This window comes from Moschus berezovskii, chromosome 26 (assembly GCF_049115385.1).
Source record: "Moschus berezovskii isolate FMDL1 chromosome 26, NW_MosBer_1.0, whole genome shotgun sequence".
NCBI lineage: Eukaryota > Metazoa > Chordata > Mammalia > Artiodactyla > Moschidae > Moschus > Moschus berezovskii.
In genome coordinates this window covers 107,963-121,564 of record NC_142485.1, presented here as the reverse complement: position 1 = coordinate 121,564, position 13,602 = coordinate 107,963, and positions in this window count along the sequence as shown.

The window sequence follows — 13,602 nt, the reverse complement described above, 5'->3', positions numbered from 1 at the left end:
GATATTAATAATTTTATAACATAAATAGTAGATTAAGCTTTGAAAAGTCATAACATCCACTGAAACATACCTGGACCAGAAATTCTTTTACATAGTGGCAATATTTTTTTTAAATCAACATGAAGTATAAGTAAACTTATAAATAAAGTACAAACTTTTAGAATTTTATTTTCCTGGGAAATGTTTTCATTTTTTTTTAAACTAGAATACATTTTTACATCAATATTATAATATTGCTATAAATATTATATAAATGCACTCTCTAATATACCTACAGAGTCCTTAACCAAATAAAACACATAATACAAAACTAGGAAAGATAGAGAAATCATTTTATACTGTTTCCTTAGCATCACTCACACCACATACTCTATTTCAAAGGACAAATAATCTTAAATATTAATGGACAGTAATGACTTACAACTTTTTTAGGGTTACTATTCCAGGTGCTGGTTTAAAATCTTTGTATCACTGCATTAAATCTTCACACCTTATTCATATTAACTTCTTTTGACAGAATGGGAAAGTGGAGTCCAGAAAGTTTAAGTAACTTGCCAGGAGTAAACCCGCTAGTAAGTGTTGGGGCCAAGATATTAATACAAAGTTGCACGGTTTGACTCTAGTGCTGGACTTCTACTGGCTTTTCCCTCTCTTAAATTTAGACCTTCTCCCTTTCCAAAGTTGTGGTCATTCAAGGGCTATCTGCAAGTTTTGTGAACCCCCCTGCTACTTCTTCATTGCTTCTGAAACAATATTGCAAGGTAGGTTTTTTTTTGAAGTCTACATTGTCAGGGCTTTCCTGGTGGCTCAGTAGGAAAGAATCCACCTGCCAACGCAGGAGACATTGTTCCATCCCTGACTCCAGACAATCCCATGTGCCTCTGAGCAACTAAGCCATGTCCCACAACTGCTGAGCCTGTGCTCTGGAGCCCAAAAGTCGCAACTACTGAGTCACATGCTGCAAATACTGAAGCCCAAGTGCCCTCGAGCCTGTGCAATGAAAGAAGCCGCCACAATGAGAAGCCTGCAAACAGCAAGCAGAGAGTAGCCCTTGCTGGATGCAACTAGAGATAGAGCCCACATAGCACCAAAGACCCAGAAGAGCCAGAAATAGAACAAATAAAATAAAAGTATTTTAAAAAATAAAGCCTGTGTTCAGACACCAGGCTTGCCACTTACACTGCACACATCTAGACTTGTCTTCTAAACTCTCTAAACTTCAGTCTCCTCATCTGTAAAGTAGTAGCTACTTCAGAGATCTGTCTGGATGATTAAACACGGAACACATGTAAAGCAGTTAGCTAAGTGCCTGGCTCATCGCCAGCACTTGATAAGCATTGACTATTAAGATTACTATGGCTTTATTTCAACAAAAGGTGGACCCGTACAGTCATCTGCTAAGGAAGAAAGAGATGCTTTTCTTACAGCATCAAGCCAAACACAATTTCGTATTTGATACAAAGCTGTGCTGGTTTTAGTCTGAGTTATTTTTATTGGATTACTAAAAGGGAGGGTCTTTCAACAATGTGGATGGATAAGCTTTGTAAAATAACTGATGAATCTCTCTATTGGAGTTGCAGAACTTTCTGATGGGTTAGGAATACAAATTAAATAATAAGAAAGTATCCGTGCCTTTTAAACAAAATTTTAAATGATACTTTCTAATAGTATATTGAACAAATGACAGTGAATCAGAAAAATAAGTAAGAACCAAAGCTCTGGAATGGATAAAGAAGATATACAGATATACAATGGAACATCACTCTGCTATAAAAAAGAATGAAATGCCATTTGCAGAGGCATGGAAGAACCCAGAGTCTGTTATACAGAGTGAATTTTTTCAGAAAGAGTAAAACAAATACAGTCTATTACTACATACATGTAGAATCTAGAAAAAATGGTATAGATGAACTCATTTGCAAAGCAGAAACAGAGAAACAGAAGTAGAGAACAAACATATAGACACCAAGGAGGGAAGAGGGGACAGGGGTGGATTGGGATGTTGGGATTGACCTATACACACTGCTACGCGCAGAACAGATGACTCACGAGAACCTGCCGAGTGGTGCAGGGAACTCTACGCAATGCTCTGTGGTGGTCTAAGCGCAAAGGACATACAAGGAAGAGGGGATGTATGTATACATGTGGCTGATTCGCTTTGCTGTACAGCAAAAAACTGACGTAGCAGTGTCAAGCAACTATACTCCAATAAAAAAAGAAAAAGAAAATCCTAGTGCCCTTATTGCCTTCAGCAGCCTTGATTAAAGCCAACAAGAAATTCTTAAAAAACAGCATATTGAAGTCAACACCTCTATGTGCACGTTCTCATTTACACAAGGATTTTTAAAAATATTTTTACCCCAACTTCCTGTCCCTTGATTGTCTCGTTAGCATTAGCGGTCTCCGGATTTTTAATCACCCTAAAGACAATGACGGTTTTAGCCACTTGAGGTGCATTATGATTGGGTAACTTAACTAAAGCTAGAATTACTGTGGAGCTAATAAAGTTTACATTACGTGCTTCTCATTTGCCTCAGACCATGCCAGAACGCCTGGAGTGTTGAGCTGGAGATACATTTATTTTGAGTTTCATGGAAGATGCATTTAGTCTGAGTTTAGTGGGAGTTATTTATGTGGCCTTTAGTCACTCCTCTGCGCAGTTATTATTGGATCGTATTATCCTGATATACAAATGAAATCCAAATGCTCTGTCTGCCCACCGTAGTGAGTTATCCAGCATGAGTTTGCTAAGATGAGAGACAGAAGTCATACAGGGATATGAATGTGGGTATGGTATCCAGGACTGGAGAGTAGAAAAGGAACAAACTTGCAAATATTTGGAGTCAGAAGACAGTCTGCAGGAAGTTATTACACAAGTGTCTTGGCAGTTAATTAGCAAAAATATTATTTCTCTAGATCTTGTGATGTTTTAGGGGTTTATTCTCAGCTTTTCTACATTTTCAATTTTAAATAAATGTGGACTTTCATACCTAATTCAGCATTTGTAATGGTGTATCCTTTTATATAAAAAGAGTGCTAAACTGTATAGGGGCTTCAGTGTCAAGTCCCACAAAACCTGGACCTTGCCTAACAATAATAGAAGGCTAATTATCCTATTTTCATGCTTCTCCCAGAAAGGGTCACCTACAGAGTCAAATGAAATCTTCCCACTGCAAAAAACAAAAAAGAAATAACAAATCTTCTATGAAAAAAAGAAAAAAAAAATACAGATATGAGAGGATCATAACAAAGGAAAATTAAGAAATTGTTAAAACAACCCTTGATTATTCTTTTTGACATGTCATAATCATCCACATGTGCATAAATTTCATCATCCCATTCAAAGAGTCAAAATATGCAATGGTTTTATCTTACCTAAGACATCGCAAGTATGAAAGATACTGGTCTTATTTTAGAATCAATTCTTTTGGAATGTATCCACTGCCTGAGAGGAAAGGTTGGCAAAACATAACCTTGATAAAAGCATAAAACTGACCTATGCATACATAAATATAAATATAAAATCTGTCTTTGATTTTCAATTCAGGGAAGATCAAAGTAAGAAAGGCTGTGATACAGAGTTTTCCAAAAGAGGTCAGTTTACTCCTGGGAAGGATTTCCCACATCTGCAGTGCCTTTATTAGTGGCCACCTGAAAATGCTACCTTCAAAGTGTTGGTCAATAAAATACCCATCTGCCCAGGGAGTCCCCAAGGCTGGTACCTGCCAACAAACTCTTGTGTAGCATCCATTCAGCATTTTGCTCTCAGCATCATAAGCCGCTTAAAAGCCCATTTTGATCCTACAGTAACTGACACAGCAATAATAAATAATCATGGACTTTTAGGTGCCATACAAAATGAGCTTAGACATCATCCAATCAATAGATAATATACCCGTTTATCAGAACCCTGGAGTGGAAGAAGTTACAGTGTTGAATTCAGCTTGATAAAAAGACTATACTAGGACTTCCCTGGTGGTCCAGTGGGTAAGACTCATGCTTCAGGGCACACAGGTTCAATCCCTGTTTGGGGAACTAAGATCTCATATGATAGACAATAGAAAAAGAAAAAAAGATAATGATGAATATAATTCCTTGTGCTATATAGTAAGTCCCTGTTGTTTATTTATCTGAAAAAGAATTTACATGTATGTATGTAAAACTGGCTGGATGGCATCACCAACTCGATGGACATGAGTTTGAGTGAACTCCGGGAGTTGGTGATGGACAGGGAGGCCTGGCGTGCTGTGATTCATGGGGTCGCAAAGAGTCGGACACAACTGAGCGACTGAACGGAACTGAACTGAACTGATGTAAAACTGAATCACGTTGCTGTATACCTGAAGTTAACTATACTTTAATTTTTTAATGTTTATTGTGGAAAAAAGACTATAATGCAGTAACTGCAACAGGCAAAAGACATTCGTGCCCAATAAATCTGACATTTACTTAAACTCTGGCACAATAATAAAGAACCATGAAAACAGGCTTTCCCAGAGGCTACATATTCCAATATTTGGAAACTGGCGGCATTAGTCTCAAATTTTGCCATTAAACCATTTTTTCCAAGAATTCAGCTGAAAGAGTGTATTGGAATTTCATAGTATTCTAGCTCCACCAAGTGACAGCTTCATCGTGTTGCTGCTCATCTTCTAACCTCTGAAGAGGATACTAACAAAATAATACTTTCTACAGAAAGCATTCTCATTTAGCTGTTCAAATTTGAGGGGATTTCCCTAGATTCATGGTTCAAAAGAACTCTTGCATTTGAATTTCCAAAATTCTGTCCTTCACTCTGCCTTTCTGAAATATAACAGCTTGAAATAGGATCTCTAAAAGTCATTATTTCACATTCCTTTCTGAGTTTATCATTACTTTTGTTGCTGAAAAAATGAATACAAGGTTCTTATTCTCCCCAGATATTTGTGTTTTAGAAATTAAAGTTTATATAACAGAGTAGTCACTTTATTCTTTTAAAAAAAATTGCCCCCATAAAAGAAAGCATCATGGACACTTTTTAAAATATAGTATTTTTACAAACAAGAGTTTCTCTAGCTTAAAATTCCTTTTTCTCCAGCTACAAAAAGCTATAGAATAAGGGAGGAGGCCTTGTTTCTGTCAAATAAAAAGCTATATTGTATTTCTATTAATGAAAGCAACATGTTCATTATTCAAAAGAAATTAGCTTCTGCCATGGAAATATATTTTTAAAAAAGAAAAATATATTAGAAACTGTTTCCTTGGTGTGTATGCCCAGGAGTAGGATTGCTGGGTCGCATGGCAATTCTATTTCCAGTTTTTTAAGGAATCAACAATCCCACTCCTGGGCATACACAGTGAGGAAACCAGAATTGAAAGAGACACATGTGCTCCAATGTTCATCGCATCATTTTTTATAATAGCCAGGACATGGAAGCAACCTAGATGTCCATCTGCAGATGAATGGATAAGAAAGCTATGATACATTTACACAATGGAGTATTACTCATCAATTAAAAAGAATACATTTGAACAAGTTTAATGAGGTGAATGAAACTGGAGCCTATTATACAGAGTGAAGTAAGCCAGAAAGAAAAACACCAATACAGTATACGAACGCATATATATGGAATTTAGAAAGATGGTAATGATAACCCTGTATACCAGACAGCAAAAGAGACACAGATGTATAGAACAGTCTTTTGGACTCTGTGGGAGAGGGCGAGGGTGGGATGATTTGGGAGAATGGCATTGAAACATGTATATTATCATATGTGAAATGAATTGCCAGTCCAGGTTCGATGCATGATACAGGATGCTCGGGGCTGATGCACGGGGATGAACCAGAGGGATGGGATGGGGAGGGAGGTGGGAGGGGGTTCAAGATGGGGAACACATGTACACCCGGGGCAGATTCATGTCAATGTATGGCAAAACCAATACAATAATGTAATTAGCCTCCAGTTAAAATTAAAAAACAAACAAACAAAAGAAACTGTTTGTAATTCCTTTACCTCAAAGTAGCCAATATGACATTCTTGGTGGATAATATCAGGCTATTTGCTTTACATACATTCACATATGTATCTAGGGCGTACAAAAATAGTATCAATACAGTGCAAGTTATTTTCTACTTTTCATTTTTCTTTATGAAGTTTATAATATGTAATATTATTTTATTTAATCACATAGTGTTTCAAATATGAAATATATTATCCTTTGTATATCAATGTTTTATTGTTAAACGTTTTTGTTGCTGTCAATTTGTCTCTATAACCAACAATTTCAAATATACAATTTTGCATAGTATTATTGATAACAAAAATTATCTTTAAAGCATTAGAAAAAAAGAATTACTATCTCATGTGTCTTTTCACCAAAATGATATAGAGATTTTAAATTTGTACACATCTAAAGCACAGCTTTAAAATAAAAACAAAAACTGACAGAACTAAAATATGCTGATGTTATATATAGAATTTTTATATTGAGAATTTTGCATTATATATGTTATATATGAAACTTTAACACTTTTAGCTATTGCTATCTTAGAGTCTTAAATACTGACCAAAAAATAGCAAGAATATAGAAATTTTGAACAATAAATTTAAAAGCTCTATGATCCTGTTTAGATAGGGTCTGTGAGTCCCATGTCAGCATTGAAGAAGTAACGAAAGATTGACCATCTGATCCCCCTTCACCCCAGGGAAGATTTCTTGGGGTTCACATCTCTCAAGGAAAATTTGAAGTAGGAGAAAGATGGGCCCCGGGCTGAACAGCTGGTGATTGTCAAACAGAGCAAAACTGAGGTTTTGTCCTCAGCCAGACAGGAGCAAGGATGACACCTATTTCCCTTTCTCCGTTGATATGGAAGAAATAAAATGACGGGGAATTTTTGGAGTGAAAAGAAAAAAAAAAAGGAGTGAGTTTTTTTCTTTTCTTTCCTGAAAACAAAGAAGATAAAGGGCAGAGTGAGCAGGCCTGAGCATTCCTAGTTTGTTTTTTAGTTTGGCCGCTCCTAACTCTGCATGTCTGTAACTTAGTTTACTTTTCCTTCCCCTCACTCTGCAGGAGCTGCACTTCACACCTCAAGTCCTTTGCTTGCCCTAACCACGCCCTGCCCCTTGTGGTTACACATCTGAAAGAAGGCTGCAGAGCCCCAAACTGCCAGACTCCATTCCTGGGTCACTGACGCCAGCCTGTGGCTGTTCTGGGGGAGATTCTGACACGTTTGTCCTCATCACCGGCCCCTCACTGAGCACTCTTGCCTTATATAAGCCCCAGACTCCTCATGGGGGGCTGCTGTGTTCCCCCCTCCATTCGCGGAGAATTGAAGTCACCTTTCTAAATCCTCCAAGCTCTGTCTCCGTAATATTTTATTCAAAGAAAGCCAAGATTTTGGCCAGCAACAATTGTATGCTATTTTTAAGTGACCCTCCACACATTCGCCTAAGTACTTTGCAAACAGTGCAGGACGTTCCTTTCTCTCCGCATCCTCTCTGGCATTTATTCTTTGAGATGCTCTGAGGTGGCCACTCTGATGAATGTGAGTGCTTGCCTCATTGGACTTTGATTTACCTGTCTCTAGTCATTAGTGCGGAGAAGGCAATGGCAAGCCACTCCAGTACTCTTGCCTAGAAAATCGCACGGACAGAGGAGCCTGGTGGGCGTAGTCCATGGGGTTGCTACTAATGGACACGACTGAGCGACTTCACTTTCACTTTTCACTTTCACACATTGGAGAAGGAAATGGTAACCCACTCCAGTGTTCTTGCCTGGAGAATCCCAGGGACGGCGGAGCCTGGTCGGCTGCTGTCTATGGGGTCGCAGAGTCGGACACGACTGAAGCGACTTAGCAGCAGCAGCAGTCATTAGTGACGCTGAGCATCTTTTCATGTGCTTATCTGCTATCTGTAGACTTTCCTGAGAGAAATATCCATTTCAGTCTTTGGCCCTTTTTTGTTTTTGTCTTGGTTTGTATGTATTTTTGACATTGAGACAGCTGCATGAGCTGTTTGTATGTTTTGGAGATGAATTCCTTGTGGGTCTCTTCCTTTGCAAATTATTTCTACTTACTCTGAGGGCTGTCCTTGTCTTTACTTGAGGGTATCCTTTTGGTATGCAAAAGCATTTAAGGTTAATTCGGTCCCATTTTCTGATTTGAGGTTTATGTTCCATTATTCTAAGAGGTGGATCCACAAAGAACTTGCTGCATTTATGTCAAATTGTGTCCTGTTTATATTTTTCTCAAGAATTTCATAGTATCCACCCTTACAATTAGATTTTTTAATCTGTTTGTAGTTTATTTTTGTGTATGGTGTTAGAGAGTATTCTAACCTCATGTTCATTTTCATGGCTGAAGGAAGCTTCACAATGTCCTCCATAGTGACTGTTACCAATTTACATCCCAAGCATCAGTGGAGGAGTGTTCCCTTGTCTCCACACCCTCTCCAGCAGTTACTGCTTTTAGAGTGTTTGGCCATGGCCATTCTGACTGGTGTGATGTGATACTGTTGTAGCCACGCGTTCCGGGAAACAAACTCACTCAGAAGGACAATGCAGACAGTGGAGTGCCGTTTATGACACCGGCGGGCCCAAGGCACAGTCTCCTCCTAGCCAAGGACCCCGACCAGTTTTTGTGAAAACCTTACATACCCTAAGTGTACGTGCCCAAACCCACCTCCCCAAATTCTCTGAAATAGTCTGAACAAAGGGAGAGAAAGATACAACCAAAGTTAACCTGTGATTCATATGCCTTAAGCCTAGGTAGTTAGCAGTGGACAATTATCAATAGGCCTGTGGTCATGCCCCAGTAAGCATAATAGAATGTATGATTCTATTCGGTTACACAGATAATTAGGGTATTCTCTTAGGCGATGGAGAGTCTAGGTATGAGCCCTGGGGCTCTTCCATTCAGGGGGTCTGATTTTCCAGTTTGTATGTCGTTTCCATAGATACAGGGCATATAGCTCAAAGTCCACAGTTGGGCCCAAGATGGAGTCTTGCTTTCAAGATGGAGCCTGTTCCCTTTCCTCCTTCGATATCTCACTGTACTTTAGATTTGTGTTTCTGAAAGAGGAGAGTGAAAAAGCTGGCTTGAAGCTCAACATTCAGAAAACTAAGATCATGGCATCTGGTCCCATCACTTCATGGGAAATAGATGGGGAAACAGTGGAAACTGTGTCAGACTTTATTTTTTGGGCTCCAAAATCACTGCGGATGCTGATTGCAGCCATGAAATTAAAAGACGCTTACTCCTTGGAAGGAAAGTTATGACCAACCTAGATAGCATATTAAAAAGCAGAGACATTACTTTGACAACAAAGGTCCATCTAGTCAAGGCTATGGTTTTTCCAGTAGTCGTGTATGGATGTGAGAGTTGGACTGTGAAGAAGGCTGATCGCCGAAGAATTGATGCTTTTGAACTGTGGTGCTGGAGAAGGCTCTTGAGAGTCCCTTGGACTGCAAGGAGATCCAACCAGTCCATTCTAAAGAAGATCAATCCTGGGTGTTCATTGGAAGGACTGATGCTGAAGCTGAAACTCCAATACTTTGGCCACCTCATGCAGAGTTGACTCACTGGAAAAGACTGATGCTGGGAGGGATTGGGGGCAGGAGGAGAAGGGGACGACAGAGAATGAGATGGCTGGATGGCATCACCAATTCGATGGACACGAGTTTGAGTGAACTCTGGGAGTTTGTGATGGACAGGGAGGCCTGTAGTGCTGTGATTCATGGGGTCGCAAAGAGTCGGACACGACTGAGCGACTGAACTGAACTGAACTGAATAGTGATGTTGACATCTTTTGTTGTGATTATTTTAAAGGATGTAAGTTAAACTTACTTCTTGAAATTGGCTTCATTAATACCTGCCTTGTTTTGAATTCTTTTTCCGATGACTACCCCTAGGCATTTCTCCATGCCTTAGGAGAGCAGGTGTTTTTTACTTTGTGAAATGAAAATATCTCCTGCCATATTAATAAACAAGACATGTCACAGCCATCAGCGATTTCTGGCCTCCAAATGTGATGAGGGCTCCCCAAGCTGAGATCCAGTAGATGCTGCCTCCCCTACGGTGACTGTTGAGGAGCTGGGGGAATGCAAGAAGCAAGGTGGACAAGGAAACAGGGTTGGCCCCAGACAGCTGAGGTGCGTAAGGAACTAACGCAGTGATCCCAGAGGCATCCAACCAGTCCATCCTAAAGGAAATCACTCCTGAATATTCATTGGAAGGACTGATGCTAAATCTGAAACTCCAATACCTGATGTGAAGAACTGACTCATTGGAAAAGACCCTGATGCTGGGAAAGATTGAAAGTGGGAGGAGAAGGGGAGGACAGAGGATGAGATGGTTGGATGGCATCACGGACTCGATGGACATGAGTCTGAGTAAGCTCCAGGAGTTGGTGATGGACAGGGAAGCCTGGTGTGCTGCAGTCCATGGGGTTGTAAAGAGTCGGACACGACTGAGCACTGAACTGATCTGAACTGAACATGTATATGTTAATTCCAATCCCTTAAAATATCCTGCCTGTGTTTGGAGGGCAACAGGCATTCCAGGTCCACTATGCAGGCACACTGCCTGCCACATGCCCCCAGCTCCCCCAGCCCCAGGACCCTCCAGACTTGGGACCCAAGCCAACCAGACCCCAGGATGTGACACCAGCCCAGGTCACTGTGTCCTGAGGGGAAGAGAGTCAGCATTTCTTTTTGCTTTTGCTGTGTTTATCTCATCATTTGAACTGGAGTATATAGATGAATTATAGTCTTATGGGTGGCTCTTTTTCCTTCTACCACAACTAGTTTCACTTCTATTAATAAATTCTGAGCTTTTTTTTTCCATATAGGTTATTACAGAGTATGGAGTAAGCATCCTTGTGTTATACAGTGGGTCCTGGTCATTTATTTTATAAATAGTAGTGTGCATATATTAGTCTGAAGGAACTCATTTCTCCATGTTCCACATCTTTATATCTTGGTGATTAGAAGTTTTTTTTCTAAGTCTGTGAGCCTCTGTCCCTGGGCAAGAGGTTCAACTGTATCCATCCTTAGAGAACCCCTAGAGGTGATGTCATATGACACTGATACATGTCTCATCCCGTGTCCCTTACTTCACTCGGAATGATCTCTCATGTACCCCATAGTCTGTATCAATTCAGCTGTGCTTCTACAATTGTTTGATTCCCAGTCTGGGCTATTGTACCTTACATGGTCAAAATCACAAGGTTACCCATCTTTTTAAAAATATTTTGGCTGTATTCTCGACCCCACCCCAGTCCAAACATGAGACACAAGTCTGCTCAGGCTCCAGGGATGGGATAGCAGCCCAAATCAGGGAGGTCCCAGGGAATGAATTAGGCGTTGATTTTTTCTGTTGGTTCCTTTGCTCTCGTGCTGACGCTGTATCGGAGTGCAGCCGGTGTGCAGTTTTGTGCTTGCCTAGTGTTCCAGTGCCTGCTTCAGTTATGACAGACGTATACAGTGGATCTGCTCCTTTCGGATTCTTTTGCCATAGAGATTATTGCTGAAATTCAAGCAAAGTTCCACTTGCTGAACACCAGGTCCTTCTTGAGCATCTATGACACCTACGGATTTCTGTGTATATATGGAGGAAGAAATGAGAGAATCCTTTAGGATTACCTATCACACCTACTGCTGCTGCTGCTGCTAAGTCACTTCAGTCGTGTCCGACTCTGTGTGACCCCATAGACGGAAGCCCACCAGGCTCCCCCATCCCTGGGATTCTCCAAGCAAGAACACTGGAGTGGGTTGCCATTTCCTTCTCCAACGTGTGAAAGTGAAAAGTGAAAGTGAAGTCGCTTAGTCGTGTCTGACCCTTAGCGACCCCACGGACTGCAGCCTACCAGGCTCCTCCATCCATGGGATTTTCTAGGCAATAGTACTGGAGTGGCTTGCCATTGCATCACACCTACAGATTTCTGTATATATGTAAGTCCCTACCTCTGAATTCATCCCTGACCTATTTTTTAACTGGAACCCTCTATGATTGAACTCTCAGAGTCTCTCTTTTGGTTGTAACTTAGTTTCTTTGTATCTCTTTTAAACTTTTTCCCACAAGGGACATCAAAGGCTATTGTCTTCCTCAGTCTGGCTGATTTCACTTAGTGTATGATCCTAGGAAGATGGAAGGTCCATCTTCCTAGCAACCAGTGGCATAATTTCATAATTTCAGTGGTTCTTTTTCATGTCTGAGTAATGGTCCATTGTCTATATGTAAGACATCTTCTTTAACCTTTCATTTGTCAGTGGACATTTTGCAGGTTATGTTTTGGATAGAGTCCAACTCTAGAGTAGTCTACTAGTAGGACTAGTAGGATAATTTCTGTGAATCTGATTTTACCGGACTTAGCATCACCTCCAAACAACATAACTGACCTTGGAACACACTCGTCTACTAGTGGTAGTAGACTGCTAGTAGTTCTTCAGTCCAGCTGAAGCGACTTAGTAGTGGTAGTAGCAGAATTCTGTACCCTGCCAGCCTATCAATCAGGTGAGTGAAAGTGCAAGCTCTCGAAAGTTCACTCCTGTGACGGTCTCAGAAAGCCTCTAAAAGAACACTCCACCAAAACAAGGGAGGAGAGCAAGGGTGCAGAAGACACTGTCCTGCAGGGAAGAAGGAAAGCAAGTCCTAAGGTGACGACTAACCGGGAGGCCACGAGATCAGCCAGACGACGTAAGGGCAGGAGGGCATGGTGTCCCGGGGTATCTATGCAGGAAAACATGCACTCGGAAGGCGCTGACTAGCAGCCTGTGCGTCTGTCACTGGGAAGTGATATTTAGAACCACTGTAGTGATGAGTGATCACACACAGAATGAAACAGATGCCAAGGGGACTGACTGAATAAAACGGAGCCGGGACACAGGGTATGTACAGACCCTTCATATGTGGCCATGATCCAAGTGCAGATAGAGGAATCATAGACCTCAGTGTTTGGCAGGAATCCATTAGCCAAACAGGGGAAGAGTGAAACTGAGCCTCTGACATACTACAGACACACACAAATAGTTTCCAGGAGGATTAAAGACAAAAACGTGGAAGGCGTGTCTGTAAAGTCTTTAGAAAATGGAGATATTTGTCACACACATAACTGACCAGGGATGGTCGTGTGGTGTTTTAATTGCTAAGTCGTGTTGGACCCTTTGGGACCCCATGGACTGTAGCCCACCAGGCTTCTCTGTTCATGGGATTTTCCAGGCAAGAATACTGGAGTGGGTTGCCATGCCCTCCTCCAGGGGATCTTCCCCACCCAGAGTTAGAAACCGAGTCTCCTGCATTGGCAGATGGATTCTTCACCACTGAGCCACCTGGGAAGCCCAAGGTTTGATGCTGTTGGTTTCAGAAGTGCTCACACGGTAAAGCATCTGCCCACAATGTGGCAGACCTGGGTTCGATCCCTGGGTCACAAAGAGCCTCTGGAGAAGGAAATGGCGACCTATTCCAGTACTCTTGCCTGGAAAATCTCATGGATGGAGGACCCTGGTAAGCTACAGTCCATGGGGTCGCAAAGAGTTTGACAGGACTAAGTGAGTTCACTCACTTTTCACTAAGGGGCCCAGCAGAGTTGGGGTAAAAACACCTTGGGTTAGAGTTTGGGGAGGAAG